The sequence below is a fragment of the Dreissena polymorpha genome, chromosome 2 (genome assembly GCF_020536995.1).
Source record: "Dreissena polymorpha isolate Duluth1 chromosome 2, UMN_Dpol_1.0, whole genome shotgun sequence".
Taxonomy (NCBI): domain Eukaryota; kingdom Metazoa; phylum Mollusca; class Bivalvia; order Myida; family Dreissenidae; genus Dreissena; species Dreissena polymorpha.
Window position 1 is genome coordinate 148316333 of NC_068356.1, and position 12693 is coordinate 148329025.

Consider the following 12693-nt stretch of genomic DNA (forward strand, 5'->3'; position numbering starts at 1 on the left):
CGGAAGGTGTCGTCAGGGACGACACCTTGTGTCGATGCGGGCTTAACAGGCTCTTGTGGAATGACACTGTACGCACATGCATTAAGCCTTTTTTTTCAGAGCGCGGCTAAATATATGTGCCTTTTTCTCCATGTATGCAGTGAAGTACATGTAGTACATACAAACGTACATATGAATACGGGCGCATGTATTTTTAACACATAATATATAGCGAGCCTTAAAAATAACGCAATAAAGAACCAAGCATATGCATATGTTTCTAAAAACGAAAGTTTATCACGAAAGATCTGCTGTGAATTGATTTGGTCAATGTAATCATCATAACGTTATCGTTAAAAAGGATTTTATGATTAATCTGTTAAGAAAATAGATATCAAATTGCAAATAATTAAAAAAAATAATCGTATGCAGAGGGTTTTAAGAGCATTACCTTACCCGGATGTATCTAGACATAAAGAAGATGTAGCAGTACAGTAAGTTTTTTTTTCTATTTTAAAGTCATAATATGCGATTCAAAAATATTATTTTCTCAAATAAGAATCAATATACGAACATGAACGTTGAATGTAAAATTAAATATAGAATATATTTTTAATGAAACAATAAATCATATATTGCTTATTTCAAATAAAATTTAAAACGACCAATCTATGCCGACACAGTTTGTTGTAGAACCATAAATTGTGTATATGTGCCGTGTGAATAAACCTGCACATACCAGTGGGGGGTTTCCCAATAGTCTACGAACAAGAATGAACCAGTTCAATTAATTATACTATGATGAAAAACTTTATGTCGAAAATGTCCTCACAATAACTGGGATGATGTAATATATTGACTATAGGTAGCTTATGTACATTCGATATGATAAAATGTATTATGTCAATATTTGCACTAATGTATCCAAATTTAAAGTACAACATACATCTTAAAGTCCACGCACTATGTAAACTGTCTTTAATAGATTAATTTTGATTACTGGTGCAGCTTAAATTTCGGCGTTTATAAAAATGGTTGAATAAACAAAGTTCATGCGTAAAAAGACATAGATTTGTTATAATTATACGGTTGTCGAATTTTGAAATGAGAAACGAAAGATATTGCCATCCGGTTCCTAAGTGTCAACATTCTTCCCCGAAATTCTGAAATTTTCCTTCTCCCTGGTCTAGTTCTTACGGCGTTTGCCTACGGAGCGGGTAGTCGAATGTTCGAACCTACAAGGGGCACAATCTGATAGGACCGGCGGCCTATCAAGCAACTTTTCAAATCGGGGGATACAGATTTCCTTCCTGCCAGGTACCCGGCATAACGGGTAGGAATTAGGTGAAAGATGGTATTCTGTAAAAGGTTCTGATTAGCCCATTAATTGAGAAGCTAAAAGCGGTCATCATTTTATTATACGGCTGTACATTATGGATTGTTTATGAGACACGCTTCTATTGAAGTTTTTGTATACTACGCGATAGGTATGAAACCCAGTAGATCAGACTCTGTGTAACTCGTGTACTTAATATTTTCGCCCAAATCCTGAAATCAGACGGTCCACAAATTCATCCCATTAAAAAGTTATTGAGTGGCGTAGCTAAATGTGGTTATTGTTTCCTGGTGCATATTACTTTTTCTCAAAAGTAGAAAAATATCCCATAATTCCAATACAAATCGAATACGGGGATGGGGGAGATGAGGGTCGCACAATTTAAGCATAAATAAGTCGTATAACATACGAACATTAATAAAACCATCCTCTATTCAAAATATGCTTCTTACCAAAAAGTATCATAAAACAGTATTTATTAAATTGCAGAGTTAGAACCCGCATTGAGTATTGTAAACAGGAAGACACCGAGCTTCGTGGAAGATTAATTTGCGTCCCCATATATCTTTTTAGTTGTGAGCGTCGTTAGCTCACGACTAAATTTACAGAGCATGTTTTGCAAATCAGTATGTGCTAAGAAGTCTTAGCTTTTCTATTAACCGTAACTCACTATGCTAGGACCGATTACCGCTGCCTGTCTGCACAACAGACGACGAATGCTTAGGAGCGTCTGCTCTACTTACTGTAGTGAGTATATTTACCAGCTTGTAAGATGACGTTGGCCAGTCTAGTGTTTATCATTGAAATCTGTACATATTGGCTGCTTTCAGGGAAAACGGGGCTTGATGCATGTCAAATAAGATTAGCCTGTGTACACTGATAAGCCTGTGCAATACGCACAAGCTAATCAAGGACGACAACAGCGAACAACTTCAGTGCATTCAGCGCTTTGATTTTTTACTTTTGAGCAGGTGTGCATGTATCTAAAATAAGGCAAGCATTCCTCAGTGTTTATCTATGGTATGTAACCATGCCGATTTATCAACCTGTAGTAAATGTCGGATATAAAGCGGCCATGCTCTGAAGGTCAGTTAAGTCACCAGGAAACAAGATGTTTAACACAGATCAGCATGGCTGGATGTTTGGCAACGAATATCATCCATATCGTGGAAGATTAACCCGCGTCCCCTGTATCTTTTTCTTTTAATGTTGAGCAGGTGTGCATGTATCTAAAATAAGGCAAGCATTCCTCAGTGTTTATGTATGGTATGTAACCATGCCGATTTATCAACCTGTAGTAAATGTCGGAAATAGACATAGCCTAGAAGGTGAGTTTAGTCACAGGGTTACGGACCATATGAATGAACTACCGGTCTCTGCTGTTCCGGTTTTACACAGGTAATCGACCAATCTTCACTTAAAGGTACTTGACCAAGAATGTACTTTGTTTACTTTAGCGTTGGGTATTTGGATTTTTTGTAGTGGTTTATATTAAGCAGCGCGTATGCATAAACACATGCTCCAACATACACTATGTTCGGTATACATGTGTGAGTACAAGTATCAAAAAGCTCATTCCATCCCATCGCCCTGGAAAACGGAAAAGTTTTCAGATAATTTTGTTCATACATATTAAATATCCTAATATACTTTTAATGTTTACTTTTGTCATGTTTTATTCATTCTTATTTTTGCTGTATAACGTCTTAAAACCATACATGAAAAACACATTTTGTGTATTTACTATTTATGACTTAAAATGCTATACATGTTTTTGGTCTCTTAATATTCAGCATTTCCGCAATACGATGCGAGCATGAAGCTACTTCTGTGTGTGGACTTCCCAGAAGACAGGAGCACCTTGCAGTAGTTCCATATTTCACCGACGACTGTCTCCCGCCAACCTCTACAATATCACAGGTAGGACTCAAGGCTGTAGTAAGATAAAATATAATATTAATAACTTTTACCGTAACCCGCTTAGGCATTTTTAAATATGTTTCTCTGGTGTATTTTGTACTTTAAGAAAAATAGAATACTACTCGCATACTTAGTTTGATCGAACATGTATTCTGTCGAGAGAAAGGTGGACTTTACAACTATCAGCCTAGTACTATTGTTGTTAACAAGTCACATGTTCCACATTATTGTTACAACTGCCCATACATAGCTTAAGAAAATAAAAACATAAAAGAAGAAAATGTCGACAAAATGCGATTGTGACCGGAAATATTATGCAGTGCGGTAAATAACCATGTAAACGAAATCGCATGCTCACTAATCTCAACGTTACGCATAGTCGGACGTGATGCGCGCTCACCCGTCATTGCAAATTTGGACTGACTTTAATATATTGAATTAAAAAAATCGAATAGCTTATAATGTCAATGTAAATTTTTCAAAATACAACTGTTGAGATTTCGTTATATTTATAAATGCAATGGCCTGATACAACACATAATAACATGTTTTTTTCATTTTGCTCAATTTCAGAGCGTATGTCAACTATATGTTGATACTTTAAAGGGATCTTTTCACGCTTTGGTAAATTGACAAAATTGAAAAAAGTTGTTTCACATTCGCAAATTTTCGTTTTTGTTATGATATTTGTGAGGAAACAGTAATACTGAACATTTACCATGGCCTAATATAGCCATTATATGCATCTTTTGACGATTTTAAAACCTTAAAATTATAAAGCGTTGCAACGCGAAACGATTGAATAATTTGGAGAGTTCTGTTTTTTTTTCGTTAAATTTTGTGAAACTACGAAGATTGCTTATATAATGTATGAAATGCGTCGAGGATGTGTACTCGGCGGAATAGCTCAGTAGGCTAAAGCGTTTTTACTTCAGGTCTCTGGCAGTACTCCAGGGGTCACTGGTTCGAAACCTGCTCCGGGCAATGTTCTTTTCCTTTTTTAATTTTATTCTTGATGTTTTACTGAAGCTTTTACGATCCAATGTTTACATTTATCAATATAAAGCATTTAATGAATAAGTTAAAAAAATGTCAAAATCTGTGAAAAGGCCCCTTTAAGTTAAACCACTAACATTGAATAACTATACAAAGTGGCTTACTAGTTCTTCTTGAATGCTTTGAGATTTTTCATATCAAGCGTACAGCTCAAAGTTATTCCTGGTAAAGACAAAATACACATAAATATGTATGTCTATAAAATCAAGCTTTATCAACCTACAACATCGTAGCCAACACAATACTTGTTACAATCGACATCAATGTGCTTGTATTCAGTGAAGAAATGCTCAAAACACAACTTTTATATAAAAAAAACGTTATCAAACAGAAAGCGGAAGTTTTGAATTGTCGATTCAATCTATTATACGGATGTGCCGGAAAGAGTCGATGTATCACGATTGGTTAGGTAGGTAGGTAGGTGGGTAGGTAGGTAGGTAGGTAGGTAGGTAGGTAGGTAGGTAGGTAGGTAGGTAGGTAGGTAGGTAGGTAGGTAGGTAGGTAGGTAGGTAGGTAGGTAGGTAGGTAGGTAGGTAGGTAGGTAGGTAGGTAGGTAGGTAGGTAGGTAGGTAGGTAGGTAGGTAGGTAGTTAGGTAGGTAGGTAGGTAGGTAGGTAGGTAGGTAGGTAGGTAGGTAGGTAGGTAGGTAGGTAGGTAGGTAGGTAGGTAGGTAGGTAGGTAGGTAGGTAGGTAGGTAGGTAGGTAGGTAGGTAGGTAGGTAGGTAGGTAGGTAGGTAGGTAGGTAGGTAGGTAGGTAGGTAGGTAGGTAGGTAGGTAGGTAGGTAGGTAGGTAGGTAGGTAGGTAGGTAGGTAGGTAGGTAGGTAGGTAGGTAGTAGGTAGGTAGGTAGGTAGGTAGGTAGGTAGGTAGGTAGGTAGGTCGGTAGGTAGGTAGGTAGGTAGGTAGGTAGGTAGGTAGGTAGGTAGGTAGGTAGGTAGGTAGGTAGGTAGGTAGGTAGGTAGGTAGGTAGGTAGGTAGGTAGGTAGGTAGGTAGGTAGGTAGGTAGGTAGGTAGGTAGGTAGGTAGGTAGGTAGGTAGGTAGGTAGGTAGGTAGGTAGGTAGGTAGGTAGGTAGGTAGGTAGGTAGGTAGGAGGTAGGTGAGGTAGTGTAGGTAGGTCGGGTAGGTAGGTAGGTAGGTAGGTAGGTTAGGTAGGTAGGTAGGTAGGTAGGTAGGTAGGTAGGTAGGTAGGTAGGTAGGTAGGTAGGTAGGTAGGTAGGTAGGTAGTAGTAGGTAGGTAGGTAGGTAGGTAGGTAGGTAGGTAGGTAGGTAGGTAGGTAGGTAGGTAGGCTACGGTAGGTATGGTAGGAGGTAGGTAGGTAGGTAGGTAGGTAGGTAGGTAGGTAGGTAGGTAGGTAGGTAGGTAGGTAGGTAGGTAGGTAGGTAGGTAGGTAGGTAGGTAGGTAGGTAGGTCGGTAGGTAGGTAGGTAGGTAGGTAGGTAGGTAGGTAGATAGATCCTATATTTCCATTGTGGTCCCTTGTGCTGGTGGCAGGACACAGAGTGGCACTTATAAAAATGGAGAATGCATAAAATTTATGGAAGATAGGATCATTGTTGATAAAATTGATGACTAGAAATGATCCTTAATCCAACAAAACAAACAATACACATAAAAGTTACAGATTTTCTAATAAATGAGATTTTAAAGACGACTTAAAAACAGACAATCTATCAATCTGTGTTATACTGGAGGGTAAATTGTTCCATAATGAGCATCCCGTTTAACAAAAGGATTTTGACCCGAAACCTTTGTTTTTGGGGACAGCAAATGCACCTTTTTGAGTTGACCTGGTCCTGTATGAATGAATAGAGGCCTGTGGAATAAAATGTTCTCCCATATAGTCAGGGGCCAAACCATTTTTAATCTTCAACACATGGCCAAGAAAAATCTGGTCTACACGTTTATTGACTGGTAGCCAGTTGAGCAAACGAAAGTGTTCTGGCCCAATATGTGCCCTTGCATCGAGACCTAGGACAAACCGCAATTACTTACTCTGGAAAGTTTGGAGCTTACTCTGTAACACTTTGGTGAGACTATGGTACCATATAGAGCAAGCATAATCAAAATGGGATTGGATCAAAGACATGGCAAGAAGTTGCTTGGTTTGCTGGTTGTGATATTCTTTCTTTCTTTATAGGTATTTTAACCTGTAGTTGGCCTTCTGAACGAATCATAGTTTCAAATGACAAAGTTTGATCCAATTTAGCCCCTAGGTATTTGACTGAAGATGTAGATTCATAGGATGATAAGACACGAGATCTATCTTGCGGAGGAATCCGGAGATAGCCGATGCAAATTCCCGAATTCGGAATACTCTGCGTTTTTGTATTTTCATGAACCGTTGACGTGTTTGAAACTTGGATTAATATGATTTTTCTGCGATCACACCATATCAAGTAGGTTGTTTCAATTTGCGCAAGGAGGATATGTCTATGATCTGTGTGTGTGTATTTATGCCAGAAAATTGTTTGTTAGGCTCATATAACCGATTAAACTGACGCCTTGATTCCAGGCGGCGAGTTTACATGAAGACAGCCTTTACTGGCTGCAACTGCCAGCGACCCAGTGGACCAGTAGCTGGGAATCGGATTGTTGCAACTAAGCGACTTTCGAAAAGTATAGAACAGTTGTTGCATTACATTAATCCATCCTAAGAAATATATCGTATTTTTGCGTTTAACTTTTCACCTGAATACCGATATTTTGCTTAATCGAAAAGTTATGTTCAACAGTTACGCTTAAGAAAACAACAATACATTATGTATACTGTATTTGTCGCTTACTGCCTTTAGTAAGCTGTACAGCCGTTTGAATATTTTGTTGACGCCCTAGTTCGTGTAAGCCTCTTCAGTTTATAGCGAGGGATGTACTCTTCTGCCAGTAAGCGTAAATTGACGAGACTCGCGAAAGCAAATCCGATGCAGTACAAACTAATCTAAAAATCATTCAAGATCTGGATTATTTTTACTTTTGAATTCAGTATCTACCGTTATCCTTTACAGGGTGCAGAATCAACGGGGTTTTTAGGGGCTTACACACGGGCTGGACAGAATGTTAACACACCGTTGAGAGTGTTATTTTTGCAAATTGCTCACGTTATAAAAATACATTTCCAAAAATCTTAAGTGCATAAAAGACAGTTTCTAGCAGTTTGTGACGATATCTTACGGTATAAGAATAAATCCTTAAATAATCCTGAAATCGGTGACAAAATTTCAATTTGCGTGAAGCAAAACCGTATTATCGTATACATGAATGCAGTAAGAATAGAATTTTGGAACAGGAACACATGCTTTTTGAATAAAATAATGCTGGTGTATTTCATATTGCCATAAGCCGAATAAAAATCTATCTTTTATGCACTACTTTAAATTCTTAAGACAAATCGTTTTAAAAAGTTATTGTTCTGGAGATTCCCCGATGATGGGAATTTCAGTATATTCCTATTTCCCCGATTACCGGAATAAAATAAACTCTAAATACCCGATTTTGGTATTACAATTAATTGAATTTATTAACGATCTTCAATAAATATATCCAATACTTCCTCTCTCTCATTAATTACTAAGCAACGACGTCACGTCTATAAAGTAACGTCACAATCGACGTCACGTCATGGAACCAAGTTGCTGGTACATATAAAAACATTAAAACCTACTGTCCAGCTATTTAAAATAAAGCACCACTAACCGTCGTTTTTAAATCCATTAAAGTTACAAGGCGGAATCCGACAAAGTCACGTGATCCTGCACCCTGTTTATAAGGTGGTAAAAATTGCGAGCAATGTTCGGTAGAGATGTCGGGTTTTCACTGATGCATAATCAAAATATAACTCTTCTCGCGTCTTGCAACATTGAAGCGCAGAAGGAGCTATATAATGGTTCTCTATTACAAAGCATTAGGCACAACCCTTTCTTAAAAAAAGTATATTCATGGAAACACAAGCTAAATTCAACTTAGCTTTCTCCATTGAAATATATCTATGTTCCTTTATATACGAAATGAGGATTACAAGTAAAAGTATTGAACTGGCATGCATTCTTAAAAATCCATAGCCTTCGACTGGTCTAATTTACTAACGATACTTAAAGGAGCCTTTTTACAGATTTTGGGATGTATTGAAGTTTGCCATTAAATGTTCTATAAAGATAAATGTAAACATTGGATCTAAAAAGCCCCAATAAAAAACAAGAATACAATTAAAAAAAGAAAACAAAGTTAACCTCAACTGACTCAAACCACTGACCCCTTTAGTCCTGGAGTAAAAGTCTACCGCTTAGGCCACTAGGGCCATCCGTCCTCATACAACAAGTGATGTATTTTATACTTTATATAAGCAATCCTTGTAGAATCACAAAATACAACGACAACAAACACACTCTCCAAATTATTTAATCGTTTCGCATTGCAACGCTTTATAATTTTCAGGTTTTTAAATCGTTAAACGATGCATATAATGGATATTTAAAGGATGGTAAATGTTCAGTATTACTGTTTCCTCAAAAATGTCATTACTACAATGACAATTTGCAAATCTGAAATAACTTATTTTTTAATTTTGTCAATTTACCAAAACGTGACAAGGCCCCTTTAAAAGCGACCGGTTATGGTATGTTTCTAGAAATGAAAGCGAACTTGTTGAAACTATTGTATTGTATTACCGTAAACTTTAGAACTAAAATCCTAAATCATACTTTAAAAAACGGAAGTTATAAAAAACAAATTAAAGAACGACATGTTGCACATGAGTCACACATTGTCTGTGATTATGTCGGCGTTAATAAACAATGCCGTTACAATTAATCATGGAGCATATATAGCATGGTGAAAAGGTTTTATAACAATAGGTTTACTATTCCACCTATCTGCATAACAAATAGTCTAATTGCATGTTTTAAAACAACCACCTAGTTGCATGGGGACAATATGCAAAGCCGCGTACGAAAATTATAAGTTGACTGTTGACATAAACATTTTCTGATCAACATTTTCTATGTGAAGGTGAATGTGAAGTAATGGCTTTTGAAACAGACAACGCATATCAAAAATTGTATACATGGACTAGCCACACACTTTGGGAATATTATTTATTTATGAGGATTCACCAAGATTTCTTGATTAGCATTTGATTACGGGAACTTTGCTAACAACTACTAATCTTGTTAGCTACGCCACTGTCACGCGACCGTCACGTGACTCCCTTAACACGTCTAGCTCATCATATTACTATGTGTGTTTTCGATTTATTTGTAGTGTGGGAAAGGACGGTTAATGTTGGGCTTTAGTCGGTAAGACTTATTAAATGGCGTAGTTTTTTTTGTGATCTCAATCTTGTTAAACTATTGTTGCTAAATTGAGGTGCTTTATTTCCATGATAAAATAAAACCATGTTAAAGTTATATTTTTCCTCGTCGTAATTTAAAATTAAGTTTAATGGTTCATACTTTAAGCATCACAGAACATTAAACAAATTATCTGTAACTATTATCGTGTCTAGTTCTCATTTTCGTATTGGAAATAGGTTGCTCAAATGATTATTTTGCTTATGGTTTGATGTAACTGAATACATTATCATGTTTGTATGTAAAGTTGTTTAATTGTATGTAACTGACAGAGACTAATGAAGACTACATCCAAACTTCACTTCAGATTGTTCAACTTAAATATATAGTCAGTATGTAAAATATGTTGAATACCCAGTCGCGAACATAACAAAACATATAATAATAAAACTATCAAGTCTGTTTGAAACCTGCGCACGGAAAAATTAAACCTTTATCTCGTTGAAAATAATCTTTAGATATCAAAAAACGTATACATTCCATACATATTGTATTACGCTAAGTATTACTTAAATTCAAGGACAAATTGTTTACAAACTTTGAAACCTGTCAAGTTAAACGGAAGAAAAACAACAACATGACTATAATTTAACAATACAAACTAGTGATGCATATACCTGATTTAACCATTTCCCATTAATAGCGCAATGTAAGGTTATATCGAAGTTCATATATAAAGTGTTGATTTGCCATTTCATTGTTATTTTTTATTTAATATTGGGAGGAGGGATATACATCCGGTAACCAATTATTTATCTTTAAGACGCCCGGCATTGATATAAAGGAACATATTTTCAACTGTTGCTTTGCAAAATAATCAGGGTGCAGGATCACGCGACTTTGGGAGAACCGATAAGAGGTGATTTGTTCGAATAACTTTTTAAAACATTTTTTTTCTTAAGAATTTCAACAAGTGCATAAAAGACAGATTGTTGTGCTGCTTATGACAATGTGAAATACTTTATAGAATTACTTTATTTAATTAGAATGTGTTCATGTTAAACAATTATATGTGTAGTGCATTCATTTAAACGGTTATGATTCACGAAACGCGAAATTTTTGTCACCGATTTCTTGTTTCGTCATTCGTGGTTGACGGTACCTTTAACTACAATTAGATGTGTCTGCATAATACTGGAATAATAGCAATTCAAATACTCGGATAATGACATTTAAATGAATGGTTTGCAGTCGAAATGATTTAAGTAAGGTAATCAATATTATAATTCACAGTTTATTCTCAAACGTTTGTAAGCCACGAAATGCAACAGTCTTACATAATTAATCGCACCATATCTGAAGTTGGTGAATAAATTGGATGAAAGATCCAACCTGATCAGACCTTATGGTCATTCCCGGGCATCGACGTCATATTAAACATATTTCTTTTTTTTTTCAAAATTAAAATTAATTTTCCAAAATGAATGGTATGATTTAGTCGTCAATCGAGATAAACCGCCACAAATCTAGTCTTATCTTGGCCCACTCTTAATTGTTGTTTCCCATGATAACGATTGTCTCCACGTTTGAAAATGTAATCTTAACATGAAATGATCAATCGTGAAAACACATCTGAATAGTCAATCACAAACTCAAACTGGCATCAATTGATACAATCAACTCCCCTCAAACGGGATTATCCAATCAGATTGAAGTCCATCATAAAAAAGAGTGAGAAATTGTATAAACCGCGTCTACGTTTTAAGGAACTCATACGATGTGCTGCGATATTTGTTTAAACTGTTCGATAGTCATTCCAATCATGTTACATACTACAGGCAACATGTGAACGTTGGGAGTTAAATTTAATTCAGAGTATTATATCTGCTATATTCCTTATATCAAGTAATAACAAGCATATGCACGTGACTTTCGACTGCGCAGTACATGTAATTTTACACATATTGCTAGACACAAACGCTATACAGGTGTCATATTGCGTCTAGATGGTGTCATTTTCCGCATAACAAATATCTATGTATCTTAATACATATCATATCCTCCACGAATAACAAATTATCTTCAGTGGGCATACCCTTCTCATGTTTACTAAGCTTGAAATTTAGACATTCGGGCGTAAATTATATCAGAACCGACACATTAACTGGTTTACTGATGTTTCAGTGTCAACTTATCAGGACGAGCGTTTTTGATGTGATGGTTAGTTAAATGTGTGCATAAAATAGTTGTTAAAACGGTAAAATATTAAAAGCAATACATATAAGGAAAAAATCTCATTTTTTTTCAAAGCAAAAGTGGAGTTATATTGTATATCTTTGATCAGGTGGTACAAAATTGTGCTTTCAATATGTGGGTATACATGTGATGTATCAATGTTATATGTAATGCTTATTTGGTATATTGTATATGTACCATTTCTAAAAACAAACAAGGAGACAATGAAAATGTATATACAGTTTCATTGTTAAGAATGACCTCTTCAGAGATGAACTCGGGTGTCGCCGGATTAAGTCAAAATAAAACCACTGGTAATATTTCCTCATATCTTTTGACTTATTTTGTAAAGCAATAACACATAAATGAATTTTCATAGTTGTTTCATTTTATGTGTATGCTGTAATTTTTTCTTACTTATCGGCACGATGAAGACTCGTGTATGGTGTAGCTCGTTTCATGTAGATCAGTGTTGGATTTCTTACTTTGAATTAAAAACGTGCCGCTAGTTATCATATAACACATGATCACACGTTTGCTCTGTAATGCAACCCCATCCTTAAATTAAAGGACATTTTTGTGACGAGTTAAACATGGGATAAATGACACGACCAGCAGCTATATGTAGCCTTTTTTATAGCCTATCATATCGGCATAACTGAGGGTGTATATCCCATACACCACCAGTTGCACAAACTGCAAGAAAACCCGTCTTTTAAGCACGTAAGATTTTTTCAAATGAATTTCAATAACTTGAGATATTTGCAAAAAATAAAGTTTTTAACGGAGTGTTTACATTCTGTCCAGCCCGTATGTTAACCCCTGAAAACCCCGTTGATTCTGCACCCTGATAATGCGTGTTAGACAATATCTTACGTTTGAATGT